This window comes from Cyprinodon tularosa, unplaced genomic scaffold, assembly GCF_016077235.1.
Source record: "Cyprinodon tularosa strain WSP-4 unplaced genomic scaffold, ASM1607723v1 ctg10, whole genome shotgun sequence".
Lineage (NCBI taxonomy): Eukaryota > Metazoa > Chordata > Actinopteri > Cyprinodontiformes > Cyprinodontidae > Cyprinodon > Cyprinodon tularosa.
The window spans coordinates 3,531,324-3,545,704 of record NW_024037782.1 but is presented as its reverse complement, the minus strand read 5'-3'; the positions used below and the strand labels follow the sequence as shown (position 1 = coordinate 3,545,704).

Genomic DNA, 14,381 nt, shown 5'->3' with positions numbered 1-14,381 from the left:
TCTTTATTTCCAAAAGACATTTTAAAGATGGACTGACTGGTTCACACAATAAATTTTTTTAATATCATTGTAGATGTGCTTAACAATATAGTATTGTTACCTTGTAAGAAAAATATGATTAAAATAATTGGAGCCTAAGAACAATAACTTAAATTAAAAGTCCTGATACAAGATATATAACAGTATTTCTTAAAATTACTTTAAGAGGTTACATACATTTATCAGCCATCAAAAACAGTGTTTTTTTACAGCCAATAAAACTGTATGCATATGAATTCTTATTAGCACTTTACATACGTAATTGAAACCTAACACATTTTTTTACACAATCAAAGGCAATAATCTGCTGGCGTTGTGGTAATTATGTGGCCTAAAATTCTGCCAGAACACAAAGTGAACATTTAACTGTAATTTAGCAGCATGAGCTGTGCTCAAGCCAGAATTTATAGAAGATTGCAGCTGCTAAAATGATACTGACATGTTTACTTCTTTTTTTTAGAAGACATGCTATGCCTTATGTGCTACATATAAGGCATAAAACTGCATTGGCAGGGATGTTTACAAATAACTTTCTAAAATGCAGTATCAGTGAGATACGTAACACACAAATAGGCTCAATTTTCCACAAGGAAGCAAGCAGCCAGTTTAGCGTGCCAAAGTGCTTAGCCAATAGTCCATCAAACTCCAACCTGAATAACATTTCCTGGCACTGGTGATTGGAAAAAAATGGTACTAAAGTAACCCTTTTTATAACTGGGTCCTTGCCATCTGATAATGTGACTCCTGTACCTGTTTAATAGCCTGAATGCAGGTAAGAAGACCATAGAAAAATGAAAAAATGATGCACATTGCTTCGTATTTTTAGTTCTCTTACCAATATGAACTAAATGAAACAGATATTACAGGTTTGAAGCAAAGCTCCAAGAATTTCATATATATATATATATATATATATATATATATATATATATATATATATATATATATATATATATATATATATATATATATCAAGTTAGCCTTTTGTGTTCATTGTTCACCTTAATGAAATAATGTTTGGTATAGTTTCTGTCATGCTCACAAAACACTGAGTGGGAGCCTGAGGGCCACAGTATGAGTTTCTTTCTCTGTTGTGTGTGCCTATGTAAGGCACGTTTAAAAAAAAAAGGGAGGCCAGGGAACATTATAAGCAAGTTTAATGAACAATCTGTTTGCTTGCAGCACTGGTTTGGCTATCCAGGTTAATTACAATACACACACCAGGAATAAATCTCCATACACAGCTAACAACTCACAGTTAACACACTGGAGTGGCACCCCACAGAGAATGCAGCAACAGCTTACCCATGGGTTGAAATATTCCACACAAATTTCTGCAGCTAAAATTAATTTATGTGAAGCATTTAAATTGAGTTATCATTGATAGGCAGTCAAATGCATCAAATATATTTTGGCCCCCATTGCAATAATAAAAAAAATTATGAAAAAAAGAGTAAAAAATAATGGTGTCAGGAGATAAAGCTAGGCTTTATACTTCAATAAGTTGAATAGACCAATTAGCTTCAATATATTGGAAAAAAGTTCTCAAGCTCTAACAACCTGCCTCACCTTAGACTTCAGACAATGAATAATATAAGGTTTAACTAACGGTGTAAGCCTCACATCATTACACTATTTTTACTGACTTATTTCAGTACAACAAAAATAAATTCTTTCTGAGCTTCTGTGCCAAATATTTATTTTCCTGTTTATTATCTGCACCTATCAGAGATGGGAAGTAACAAAGTACAAATACTTCGTTACTGTACTCAAGTAGATTTTTCTGATATTTTTACTTTACTTTACTACTTATTTTTATGGCGACTTTTTACTTCTACTCCTTACATTTTTACACAAATATCTGTACTTTCTACTCCTTACATTTTAAAAAATTGGCTCATTACTTTAATTTTGAATCATTTCAATGGAGTTACCGTTATTATTTTTCACGTCTTCAATACCAAATTCAATCTAATTGAATGGGAATCTACGTTGCATTTGACGCACCACTACAAGATGAATCGACAGATTCGGCGGTATTCATTCGCGGCAAATCATTGCAGCTTGGTGGCGGTGGCGTTAGCATAGTAGTATGGACGACGAGATGACTGAAAATGAACACAACGGAGATCTAGTCCTATTGGCAGACATCCATTTAAAATGTAGGTAACAGCATGAAAAAAGTGGTTTCTACTTTTACTTTTATACTTTAAGTAAATTTACAAGCTACTTTTACTTTTACTTGAGTAATGAAGTTTAATCAGTACTTCCACTTTTACCAGAGTATTTTTTAACACAAGTATCTGTACTTTTACTCAAGTATGGAAAGTGAGTACTTTTGCCATCTCTGGCACCTATGAATTTTGTTAGAGTGAAACCTCTTATCAAATTGTACATTTTTAGATTTTAACTCAAAGAGCTGTACAGTATAAACAACCTGATGCAAACATTGAATCTCAAAAAGATAATCAAAAAGTTATGTAAAGAAAGTTTATTCATGTAAATGTAGTGCAAGTCTAAATCTTTGTTTTTTCAACAGCCTAGTAACATGTTCTGCACCTTTGTCAGACAGACCTGCCATCAAGAATTGCATAGTGGGAAATTATGCTGAAATTAGTTCAAAAAGACAAGAAGAGGAGTGGGTGTGCCTGTGCAAGCAGGGAGGTATCTGAGCTGTTTTAGAGTTTGACTAGATGGTTCGGTTTCGCTAAAGACAGTGGTTTGGTCTAAATTGTCACTTTTGTCAGCAGTGTAAAATCAAGACACACTTGTATTCAACTGGGCCTGAATCTGGTCTCTCCGCCAGAGATGCAAATTAGCTTACATCGAAACAACCCTTTTAAAAGAAAGAGCATGTCTTAAAAATATATGCATGGCAGATATATTTCATTTTACATTCCCTGTTCTGTTCAGTTAAGCTCCATTGTGTTTGTTTCAATATATAATATAACATACTGTACATTGTATAGTAATAATAATAGATTGTGTAGCGGTACAACACTATCACTAATGCAAGAAACTGCTTTTGGTTGACACCCAGTGGTAATTGTAGAACATTTATAACCGTGTTTAAAGCGATAGTTCGGTATTTTTGACATGAATCTGTATGGCATCCCCATCACCAGCGGCATGCAATCACACTGACTTACCCCTGGCAGCGTCCTGTGAGCAGAGTTATCGTCCAGTTTTGGTCAAGCCAAAAGTAGTCCGGCAGGTTTTTAGGAACAGCGAAATAAAACTTTTCTCTTCCCAAAACATTATGTGTTCAAAAGAGCGATATTTTTGCATCCCAAAAAGATTGTAGTGGAAAAAGTCACACGTCGTTATCAATTGGTCCTATTTTCTCTCTGTTCGTATCAGTGCGCGCCGTCATTCAGACAGCGAGCCCAACAACAGCCATGTCTCCTTCCGCCGCGGAGGGAGACATGGCTGTTGTTGGGCTCGCTGTCTGAATGACGGCGCGCACTGATACGAACAGAGAGAAAATAGGACCAATTGATAACGACGTGTGACTTTTTCCACTACAATCTTTTTGGGATGCAAAAATATCGCTCTTTTGAACACATAATGTTTTGGGAAGAGAAAAGTTTTATTTCGCTGTTCCTAAAAACCTGCCGGACTACTTTTGGCTTGACCAAAACTGGACGATAACTCTGCTCACAGGACGCTGCCAGGGGTAAGTCAGTGTGATTGCATGCCGCTGGTGATGGGGATGCCATACAGATTCATGTCAAAAATACCGAACTATCCCTTTAAGATATCAAGCATATTTGCTCGGAGAAAATGTTTTCAGATAAGCAGGTGTCCTACAAGGAGGCACTGACATTAGTGCAACATTTTGACATTATATTGGTCAGGTTTTCTGTTAATGAGAAAAACAGGACTGTTCATAATAAACACCAGGAAAATAATATTGTCAGTACACACTGTGCCATACAAAGGTAGTAAAACCACTCAAATTACTTTACATTCTGACACATTCCATGAATTTTATTTTTTTTTAATTAACCAACTACTGTAAATTCTGAAGTGGAAAAAAATTATAGATTTTAAATTTCATCAAAATAAATGTCTAAAGACAGTTTATGTAGCAAAACTTTATAGATTATGGAAGTGTATTTAGCTGCAGATTCTTTACAAATAAAAAACTTGGGTATCTATCCACTAGGTTTGCAAATATAGAGACCAGACGTGGGAACTAGTCAGATATATTCAGTTACATCAGCTTAATAATTTCATTGAGAAATGTAGCAGTTTTAATTGACTGTACTTTTTAATTTGACTTTTTACTATTTTAATATAACACTATTTTAATTTTAATAAAATTTCTGACTACTCTACCTACCTTTACTAAATTGCAAATATAGGCTAGGTTCACACAGTGACAAATGCGTCCCTAATCAATTTTTTTGCCCTGATGTAACTCATGACTCTGCGAAAAGTGACATATGTGACTTTTTCAAATCTGATACGAGCCACATTTCTATGTGGCTTAAAATCGGATACAGGTCACATCTTTGGAATCTGACTGGGGTCTGAACAGCCAAGTTACCCATATCGGAATTAGTATGACGACAATGTCCCTCTATACTGACAGCATGGGAACAAGAAGAATTACAACAGGACAAATATGGTGGACAGCATAGACCAAGATGGACAGAGGAAATACAATAACATTTTTAAAAATTGATAAGTAAATGGGTGGATACGATCCAAAATAAACTTGGAGAGCATACCGTAACAGGTCATTAATGCATTTCTTCTCAGAAATGTCGCTGTCACTGCTGCTCCAAAAGCCGTAATGAATAGTTTAGCTCTCTTTCTCTTCTGTCTCCTTTTTCCCATTGTCTGCTGTATCATCTGGCTATTTCCACTGCTTAACAGCTTTAAATCCATCCATAGACACTGACACGTCTTGTTATTCTTTTTCTGCCCATGAGGGTCACTTCAGGGACACAATTTGTGATGATCATCTTTAAAGCCAAACAAAAAATTGCATTTGACAAAAAAACAGCAGTAAGACCTACAGTGTGAGCGTAGCCATGAAGTAACCAAAATTAAACCTGTCTCTGTCTGGTGAGACTTTTAGATTTCCTTTTCCATCTATAGAATGTGTTGTGCTATTTGGATACTAAGTGAACATAAAATAAAAATTAGATACTTTGACTAAAAGTATTTTGCATTGTTCTAAAATGTATACACCAGCAGTGGTTCAAAAATTCCCCAGTTTCCATGATGGGTCCTTGACCGGACCTTGACAGGTCCTACAGTACGCTGGTAACCAACAGGTCCGGGGGGAATGTAATCCCCTGCGATAACATTGTCCGTGAGGCCTCATCCAGAGTGTAAACCTGAAATACCCCATATTTCAATAAATGTAATACAGTAAATGTTGACACTCCCAGTAGAAAGAGAGGATAGAACTCCAGCAGGTGGAAATTGGAGGGAAGTTGGCTTAAAACCTGAGGCCATTCTGCAGACAGGGGGAACTTCTAATATGCTACTGCTATACATCACATATATTAAGCAGTGGATTTATGCAGTGAAAAAATAGATTTAGAAATGTGTATCTGTTAGTTTATAATGGTGTGATTTATCTTATGTTTATTTTTTTCTATCATTATTCAAAGTATCATAAGCTGGTCAAAATTGTCATGAACACTGCCTCCTGTTCGACTGTTTTTTGGGGCTGGCTGGCTGTTTAATACTATGTTCTGCTCCACTCAGTAAATTAATGACCTAAATACTCAAAAACTATCAGCATACCTATTATAACTGCTTCTCTCTGCCAGTCTTCACCCGATTGTCTCCATCTTGCCATTGACAGTGTACACCACAAGCATTTCTGAGTTCCAGTGCTCGACCTGCCCTCACCGGATTCTCCTTGCTTTCTGACTCAGGTCGCATTCTGAAATGCTTCTGCCTATCACCAGTCTGTTCAGGCATATTCCAGTTTGCTAAAACCCTGTTTCCATCCTGTCAACTATTTTCTATCCACTCAAACCCTGCTACCAGTTTGCCTTCCAACATTCAAGATCATCTTCACAAACCCTCAATAAACCTCTTAAGCGCAAAGACTCTGTCTTGCTGAAAATCTGGTTCTGAGTTGTTCTTGTTACACATATTTTGCCTGTACATTTACATCATTTTCAAAAATTAAATATGATTTAATAGTCATACACAATTATTTAGGACTTTATAATATAATATAATGTAATGTAATATAATATAATATAACATTATATAATATAGCTTTTATTTATCGTTTCCCTGCAACAGACTGGCAATCTGTTTAGGGTGTTCCCTGCCTTTTGTCTATAGACTGCTTGAGATAGGCATCAGCCACACATGACCCTAACAGATAACCAGACGAAAATGGATGGATGGATGGATGGATGGATGGATGGATGGATGGATGGATGGATGGATGTTCTTTACTTTCTAAAGTCAGTTTTGCAATATAAAGCTGCTACAAAACTGAAGAGCTCCTGAAGTAAAGAATGAGGCATTCTATATGCCCCAAGAAGTGTTAGTCTTGTGACTCAAGTCCATTTTATTGTTAACCCCTAGAACCCTACGGACCCACCGGTGGGTCCAGCTGCTACGTGACCTCGTACTTTTAACAAACCCCCAGTATTGATGTAAAAAACACATTTGGCACAGTTTGTTGACATTTTTGGATAAATGTGCCAAAATGGCCTCTCCGCCTAAGAAATTTCTCACTAATACCATTCTAAAATAAATATGATTCATCTGATTGAGTCCAAATTTGGTATATTTTTACACAATATTTAGATTTAAAAGTCTGTACTACTTTTTTGTGCTATAAATAATATTTTGGTAGTGTTTTGCAATGTTTATTTCAAAGAAAATTTTGGCGAGATTCAAAAAATGCAAAATATTTTGTATTTTGTCCCTAATATTTCAGGCAGGGTCAAAGCTACAATGGTGCTGACACCAGAAAACCATTCTATGACATCTTACCTTTACAGAGGTACCAAAAGTTTCTTCTTAAATCTAATAGCTGTGAGGCTATAAGTTATTTACTTTTGTGTGTTTTTGTCAGGCAGAAATTTATTTATACCCCCTCAGGGTGTAAGAGGTTAAGGTCAACACCCAGATACTTATAACAGTCCAGTTTTTTCAGTTTTGGTTCCCTGCATCCTCACCTGTGTCAAAGTGATGGGTCGGCAGAAACGCACATAAAAAAAATATGTTTTTATTTACCTCCGCTTCAGTAAAACTATTGAATTAGAGCTCCCCCCCATCAAGTCCACCAGTTGCAAAATGTTTTTCCATTTCTTCTTTTCAAAACAGCCTGCCATAGTAAATAAACCTCTTAAAAAATAACATCAAATAAACTTTTTAACACACACCTATGAAGCATAATTGTTATATCAACATGCAGTGGGGAGGCTTTTCCTCAGCAGGGACAGTAGAGCTAATCAAAATGATTGTAGTCTAACACATGGCAGTCTCAGCAGAAAAAGCAATCAAAAACTTTAGAGTCAGGAAAAGATTTACCCCCCAGCTTAATATCAACCTGAAATATATAGCAAAACCTATGCAGTGGTTTATATCCAAACACATTCTTGAGTTAGAATGACATCGTGAAAGTGAAGGTCCAGATACAATCAAGAAATTGAGATAAGAATTAGATAAGAGACAGTCCAAACAGGTTAAACTTAGAAACATATGTATAACACTTTTCTATTTGTTTTTTATCAATAAATAACTACCTATATACAATAAATAATGCAGTTTTGAAGCGTAATTAAAAGCCTCCTCCCCCATACCTTTATGACAATTTCTTTCTGTTGGTCATGTCCTATAACAAATGACATTGCCTGTGCAAATTTACAGTCATCTGACCAATGGAAATTACAAAACAGGCTTAAAGTGGAGGCAACCAGACTATTGCTCAGATTGTCTGAAAACGTCTTGACCTATCTAGATGTCTGTCAATTTCAGCAATTGCTTTGCGGAAATCAATTATATTACTTGAACATCTTTCATCTTATTTATCTTGTTTTAATGGTTTATGTAATGTTTACGTTTCTTTTCCAAAATGTCTAGTCTTGCCTTCGAGCTGCTCTTCACTTCCCTGCTGTTCAACTGTTTCCACAGTGATACATATTACTAATGCATCACTGTGGAAACAGCCGGAATGGGATCTCTAAATTAGCCTTAGTCTTTGTGTTTACACATGTATGAGTTTGACCTTTACAGTATGTCTCTGTTTTACCTTGTGATAGACTGGCGACCTGTCCTGGTTGTACCTTGCCTGTCATCTAATGACTCATGGAAATAAGCACATCAAGCGAGAACAGCTATGCTATGGCAGACAACACTGGCAAACATTTTTATTAAATATGATAAATTAAGCTTGCTGTGACCCAAAAATGAACTTGTAAGATGTAGCAATGTTAAAATTGTATGTACCTTATTTGGATTTTACTTAATTTTATGAGCTCTGGGGTTTTTATACATAAGTTCATCTCAACAGGGGTCAGCCAACTAGGCAGCCAAATTCCCTCAGTAGTTAAACCCATTGGTAAGGTTCAACACAATGTGTCAAGGATAATACACATACAAATCAGTCAGACTTTGTTAAATAAAAGGTTTTTGTTACAACTTTCCTTCACATATGAAATTAACAAGTCATTTATTACTTTCATATTTTTTTAAATCTTGGCTTCAAAATAGGATTATTCTATTTAACTTTAATATCTTAATGGAGGGCATATTCGAAGATTAATGATATTTCCAATTTTTAACACATGCGTATGACCATGTTAAAACCGTAGAAGTTACTCAAGAACTAAACAAATACAAACAAAAATGGAGCAAAAGTTGGGATCCAGACAACAAGCTTAAGTTTGTCCTCAATAGTATGGAATTAAGGGCGTACTTTGGTGGTGCAGTGGTTAGCGCACATGACCCATGTATGGAGAACTTAGTCCTTGACGTGTCTCTGCCCCCTCTCTCATACCCCCTTTCCTGTCAGCCTACTGTCTATAAAAATGAGCCACTAGTGCCGTAAAGCTGGAAAAAAAAAATTGTATGGAATTAAGATTATTTATTTTATTTACTTTATGACCTATTTACTTTTCTACAGCTCTTTCAAAAATTATCAAAACAGAGAATGCTGAAGGCAAGTCATGTTTGACTACTGACATGTTGCTGGTTAATACAGAAAATTTGGAATCAATCACCTTAATTTAAATAATATTTGCTTATTGTGTATTGTTTATTTACTGTCTACTGTATTAGAAAGGTGCTTCATTGTATCTATATGGTGGCACAGAGGAAGGGTGACATCATGTGGGAACTATCTATTACAATAACTTCAATCTTTCTGATCTTTGTTGTTATGGAATCTTTTTTCTTTTATATCATATTTCATTCATTCACAAAGGGAAAATTTCCACACATAAATAGGTGTTCAAGTATTTATGAGATTTCATTTATTGTCAATGCATTAACATTACAGATACACAATAATAAGACATTTGAGGAAAGCCAGTGTTTCTACCCTTGTTGCATATTATTACGTATTCCCTCATTTGTTGACAGGTGCTTTGCAATGCAATACCATACACAAAACTCACTCAAATGTAACAAATTAAACTCTGTTGCGCACACAGCAACACACCCTTATCTGGTCTTGTCACTAAATTTCTTCTAATTTTGCTTCCCTGTTAAATTGATCCTATGTATTTGTGAATGTTTTGCGTATAAAACTGTTCATTACTGATTAGTTTTTCAGCTCATGTATCTTTTCTATTTCACGTTCCTGAACCTGTTTATCTCCCTTCAACATGTTCTACCCAGAATGTAATTAATTTGGACGTACAAGGAATACTGTTCAAACAGTCTAAAAGTCAAAAAGTCTGCATGTGCTTGCCAGACACCAAATGCAAGTGAATTATGCCATAGTAAATATCTTTTCCATGCAACAGAGCTAAAGATAAAGACTTTCAGCTTCTTCAGTTTGTTTTTGCCCTCAGGGTGAAGCTATTTTTTTCCACATATCTGTCTAGGTGAAAAAGTGGTTTTGCAAATGTGGTATCACACTTCCTATCAGTTCTCAAAAATTATATGTCACTCCAACTTAACCTGATACTTTCTACAGAGAAGGCTGCCAAGAAGCTTGGGTCTCTGCTAGTGACAGTGTATTAAATGTTTCTCTCCGCATTTAAAAGGCTCTATGCTCTGCACCTGGAAAACACGTACTACATAGGTGATTGGGGATTTCATCTTTCATTGCACTAATGCTTGCATTAGTACAACTATAAGAAGTTGGAGACTTTTAATGAGATGAGGTTGAAGACATGCTGTGTGTGCAATTTTTGGTATCACCAGAATACGTTTACCAGAGGTAGCTTCACCTAAACGACACGCAAAATCTGACATTTAGAAACAGTTGTTTACAAGGTATAAAAAACACATGGAAACTTGACAGTGGAAGTCAAATGTGTGTGGATAAAATTAAGCATATAAAATGAGCACAACAGCAAGCTCAACATTTTGTTTGCATTTTAAATATGCAGAAGCTGATGCCAAAATGAGCACATTAATGGGCGGAGGTTATAAAAATATAATTCCTTACCACCTATAAAGTATATTATGAAACCTGAAACAGATTGTGGGTACAGATTTGCATCAATATTTAGCATGTTGGGGTTGTAATGGTCTCTGCACTGATTCTGGCCTTATCACTGAGTCCATACACCTGCTCTGCTCCACCCGTCCGCAATCAGCTCTCACCTGTTTCCATCAATATATAAACCCCATCAGACCAGTCCTCTGTGCCAGATTATCTCATGCTAACACAGTAAGAATAGTCCAGCATCTCAAGAAATATCTGTTGTCTACCCAATTCTGACCCGATCTGTCTCCTGATACTGAGCCTGGCTGACCCCTGTCGGATTCTGCCTGCCTGAATATCCTCTCTGCTCTGCCTCTGGATCCCTGGATCTCTGAATCGTTCTGTCTGCTCCCCTCTCTCTGGATCACAAACTCGAAAAAGCTCCGCTTAACTGTCTGCCTTCCACTCATGGATCACGAACTGGTAAACCTCACACAATGGAGGAGACACTGGTACAATAACACAACACTAAATGCATGTACACAATACCAAACTAACAACGTTTTTCTTTTTTTTTTGTTGAGTTTTTAACGGCACTAGTAGCCTGTTTTATGGACAGAAGGCTGACAGAGGGGGGACAGACATGTGGGAAAAGCCCACAGGTCAGATTCAAACCCAGGTCACCCACGTCAAGGGCTAAGGCCTCCATACATAGGTCGTGTGCGCTAACCACTGCCCCAACCAAAGCACGCCGCAAACTAGCAGTTAAAATTAAGTAATTCCTTAATTGTTGTAACTAGTCTCTTTAAAAGCATAAGCATTTACACTTTATACTGGTTTGGATATCTTGGGACTTTTTTATCTCTATGTTTTCCCTTTTCTTTATGTCTCCTGGCTACTGTATGTGTCTGAGCTCTGCAGGCTTTGTGAGCAAACAGACAACAAAGAAACATACTGGGTGGGCATTCTGTGCCACTGACCACAGACGATGTCTATGTAGGCATTTCTGTGGATGGCAATGCAAGATGCTTTTATCTTTCAAGTGCAGGCATGTTTTTATGTCTACCACGGAAAGGTGCAGGGCAGCAGTAAATGTTCAATTACCATTGAAATATGCCTACTCCATAGTGTGATCCACAAAGACACATAAATTATTTGTGGAAGACTGAAACACCCTAGTTTTTGCCTTAATATTTGAGTTGGCTAACACTGCATTTTACTAAGCTTAGGTCGTATTGAATATTGAAGAAATGAGAGTCTGGGGAAATACAAAAGAAGGAAGAAATAAAATAGATTTTAAATTTTGTCTTGTTTATAGCATTGTTTTCTTTGTCCTGAGGTGTAATAGAATATCTTTGTCACATGCAGAATCAAATCTATTCAGCCATTGCTGTAATCGAAAAATCACTTCATCATAATAAGATTGAAAAAGTAGAAAACCCCAGGCCTTCTCCATTTTCAAGTTTTCTTCCTATGGGCACAGTAATAACTTTCCCTCTACCTTAGTTGTTACATTCTTTATTTTCTTTGCTATGACAAACACCAAACTTGAAAAAACACATTTTTGGTTTTGAGTTTTGTTAACTGAAAAACCATGATGATGGCTTTATTTTCCCTCTGGACTAATAAAAAAAGAAAACAATTCACAGTGCATGGATAACTATAAGAGAGCTAAGATTTCCCTGATAAGTAAATCAAGAGTTTTGATTTTAAATTCTATGGAGACATTTACAGCCTATTTTATCAGGAAGATATACTGACAGCATGGCAGCAGAAGTACTGTTTTAGATAATGCATGGCCACTATTTTTAAACATATCAGGAAGCACGGCCAAATGAAATGTAAATATGATGTCAAGTTTAGCCATCATTCCACCTCTTATTGTCTAGGTGGTGTTATGAAAACAATGAGTAGTACATTGATCATTGGCAAACCTTTTGGGAAAACCTGTTCTGATTCAGAGAGACAGCATCCATCCCAATTTGGATGGTGCAGCTCTTCTTTCTAGGAATCTGGCCAGATCTATTAGTCCTCTAATCTTTGCCCTGACAAAAAATTTCCAGTGTCCCTGCCATTATCCACACATTACCCTATTCAGACGGTGTCTTGCCCATAGCAAAAATCAACAAAAGTAGACAAAAAAAGAAAAATTCTAATGGAGTAAATCATGATAATATAATCAAAATTGAAATGACTGCTATTAAAAAATTCCTAACAATTAAATGTTGTTTAACATAAGATCTCTCTTTTAAAAGAGTTAATGAATAGATCTGTGATTATCATATTGATATACTTTGTTTTACAGAAACCAGGCTCCAACAAGAGGATTATGTTAGTATAAAAAAAGCAAATCCTTCCAGATATTTACATTTTCATATGCCCAAATATGGGCAAAGGGGAGGGATAGCGTCAAATTTACAGTCTGAATCAAAGGTTAGTTCTCCACCCCGCCCCCCCAACCCCCCATCAAAATTGTTAAGCAACAAAACCAAACCTCTCCTGCTTTTAAAGTTGTATCACCTACCAGGTCCTTCCTCTCAATTCAGTTTAAAAATCAGTTTTCAGAGTGCATGTCTGATTTTGTGTTTAAATCAAACAAGGTCAATATAGTGAGGGATTTAACATTCATTCTGACACTGAAGGAGAAAGCTTAAATGCAGCCTTTAATGCCTTAAATGCAGCCTTATACGATGTTCAGAATGTGAATAGTCCCATCATAGTTTGGACCTTGCAATATGACATTGACTGGGAATAAATAACATTATTTCCTCACAACCTTGTACTATCTGGTCAGTTTTTAGTAACCTTTAAGCTTACTGTAACAGAGTTCTCCTCCGATAAACAAAGGATTCACTTCAGCATATCATTATCAGATAATGCATAATAATTTTTAAAGGATGGTTACACCTTTTTATCTAGTCTGTATAACTGAAAAATGTTAAGGGCAACCATTCTATTTATTTCCATTCACAAATTGATGATTTTGTAGATGGGGTTACTTCTTCTATGCACACTGCTTGAGACAGCATAGCCCCTTTAAAGATGAAGAACAGTAGTAAAGGGGGCTGCTTGTTTTAATGCATAGCTGCACACTTTTAAGAATTATAATAGGAACCTGGAGAGAGAAAATGGCTGTCCACATGCCTACATGAATCCTACCTAATATGGAAAACAAGTGTGTGAAACAAGAGCAGCATGTTTCTCTTTATTAATGGATGAGAATAAGAATAATCCTAGATTTCTTTTTAACACAGTTGCCAAACTCACATAGAGTCATAGCTCTTTTGAACCATCTGTTCTCCATAATGGTAATTTATGGAAGTCTTTATAAATAATAAAAAAAAAGATAAGATCACTGGCACCACTCTCAATGGCAGATTTGAGTTTGCTAAACCTACGAATTGAAATGGACCCCTGACACCATCTTGTAGCTCACCAACATCGACCATCCAAACAGACATGTATTTTTTAGTGCCTTTATTTGATCATCTAAAGACTCAGTGGATGAATTTTATTTTCGATGGAAATCTATCTGAAAAACATCTGAAGTTTTTGCATGTGTGTACTAAGAATTTCATAAAAGGGGTGCTGTCTAAACATGGCATTTACGAAGCAGGCTTTACCACAAACCTTAAATTGAAAAGTACATTAATGCCATCTGCATGTTATAGAGCTGTAAAGTTAGAGCTGGAAGTGAGATTATTGTGTTGGACTATTTAGCCTGATATCCTGCAAACATGGTAGCACTACA

The 14,381-nt window shown here is 36.1% G+C and overlaps 1 protein-coding gene across 3 annotated transcripts in view; it reads right to left on the bottom strand.

The window, feature by feature from the left end:
- The window catches only part of LOC119796177 (cadherin-22), a 226,656-nt gene that overhangs the window by 41,510 nt on the left and 170,765 nt on the right, over positions 1-14,381 (bottom strand). The gene's annotated exons all lie outside the window — the stretch shown is intronic.